The sequence below is a fragment of the Capsicum annuum genome, unplaced genomic scaffold (genome assembly GCF_002878395.1).
Source record: "Capsicum annuum cultivar UCD-10X-F1 unplaced genomic scaffold, UCD10Xv1.1 ctg13552, whole genome shotgun sequence".
In the NCBI taxonomy this organism is placed as follows: Eukaryota; Viridiplantae; Streptophyta; class Magnoliopsida; order Solanales; family Solanaceae; genus Capsicum; species Capsicum annuum.
In genome coordinates, this window is record NW_025818834.1 from 1 (window position 1) to 1852 (window position 1852).

A 1852-nucleotide genomic window follows, 5' to 3' on the forward strand; every position below is an offset into this window, starting at 1 on the left:
TTGAAAATGTAAATTCATGACTTGAAATTGGTTTAGTGTTGATACTGAAATGTTAATGCATGACTTGAAATTGATTAAGTTTAGTCACTTGAGAAGTTAATTAGAGAGTTAAAAATGGTTGTGTGTAGTGTTTTTAAATGTGTACTAGTGACTTCAAATTAATCAAGTGTAGTTACTTGAGAAGTGAATTAGTGACTTGAAAATGGTTTAATGTAGTTCTTAAAAGGTGAACTTGTATTTTGAAATTTATAAAATGTAATCACTTGAAAATGTGAATTCATGACTTGAAATTGGTGCACCTCCTCTTGTAGAAGAAGATATTGATGTAAATTTGATTGGTCTAATTCCTGGAGATACAGACATGCTTGGTAGAGTGTTTATCGAGTCCGATGGATCTTCATAAGTTTATTTTTAAGTTGATAGGCTTTTTTTTTCATTAATAAAATATTCCATCTTACATACTTATTATGTTATTTACAGATAGTATCCCACGTCAAAAGAAGTTAATGAGGTTATAAGGGAGAGAGTTATGAGACTTTTTACATATTCTTGGTACGAGTTGTGGGACATTCCAATAGTCTCTAAACAAGTCATGTTTCAAGAGTTTAAGGTATATTAGATTTAATTATTATTTTATTAACTTATATATATATATACATAACCGTCATATAAAATCATATAACACTAGTTAATTGATTTTCAGACAATGTGTCGTTGGTTGGCAAAGCATGATCAGGCCATTTCTACAATTTTTGAGAGACATGCTGCTATGTCACATTAGATTTCACATCTTAGACATGCCTTGACACATGCCGTTGCTCCTAATTCAAGTAGCGAAGAGGAAACGTAGAGTGGTAAGGTGTTTGTTGGGGATACTTCTTAGTGTTGTGTTGTTTTACTTGACTTTTAGATAATTTTTAGATATTTTTGAACTTAGCTTTTAATTTAGTGAAAAATCTTTAGGAGTGTTTAAGTATTTGAATGTTGTTGGATTCAATGTTTAAGTGTTGTTGATTTAAATTTCTTAAATAATTTGTTGATGTAGTGTGTTGTATGATTACTGTAATAATGTGTGTTGCATAAGGGATGTATATACTGAATTGCATTTTTGTTTAGCAGGTGGGATAAAGGAAATGCAGATTTCTGGAATAAAAAAATACATAAAAGCGACGATGAGCATCGTTTTTTTTTATTCATTATGAAGAATAAAAAGCGACGACCAATGCCGTTTTTTTTATTATGAAGAACAAAAAGTGACGACGACCTTCGCTTTTTATTCATTATGAAGAACAAAAAGCGAAGACCAACATAGTTTTTTTTTTAAAATAAATTTTATTTTTCTCAAATTACGACGGACATTGTTAATTTTTCTAAAAAAATATTTTTTTCAATAAAATGACGCACAACGCCATTTTTTGTTCACCATGTATTAAACAAAAAGTGACACACAACATCGCTTTTTGTTGATCATGTATTAAACAAAAAGCGACGCACAACGTCTCTTTTTGTTCATCATGTGTTCTTCACATGAAGAATAAAAAGCGGCTCACAATGTTGCTTTTTTCAGAAATAACTAAATTTTTTTTTCCAAAAGAGACACTAGCCATCATAATTAAGTGACGCAGGCCGTCATTTTAAAAAACAATGCCCCTTTTTAAGACGAAAAAAAATTGATGGATTTTCTTTATTTTTGCCAAAAAAAGCATCGTTGGCCGTCTGTTTTTGGCATTTTTAGTAGTGCTGTCATGGGTTAGCTGGTGGTCCTTCGGGGTCGCTAGCACCATGTAGCATTCGGGGTACAGACTAGGGGAATTACAAACTTGTTATCTAAGCCTAAGGTTCAACAGAGTCC

The 1852-nt window shown here is 31.4% G+C and overlaps 1 long non-coding RNA gene across 1 annotated transcript; it reads left to right on the forward strand.

Annotated features, from left to right (window-relative positions):
- The first annotated feature begins 477 nt into the window (after positions 1 to 477).
- On the forward strand, positions 478 to 1115 carry LOC124890211. Its single transcript, XR_007049013.1, has 2 exons — positions 478 to 610; positions 704 to 1115. It is a non-coding gene; the product is annotated as an uncharacterized LOC124890211 (long non-coding RNA).
- The last annotated feature ends 737 nt before the right edge of the window (positions 1116 to 1852 follow it).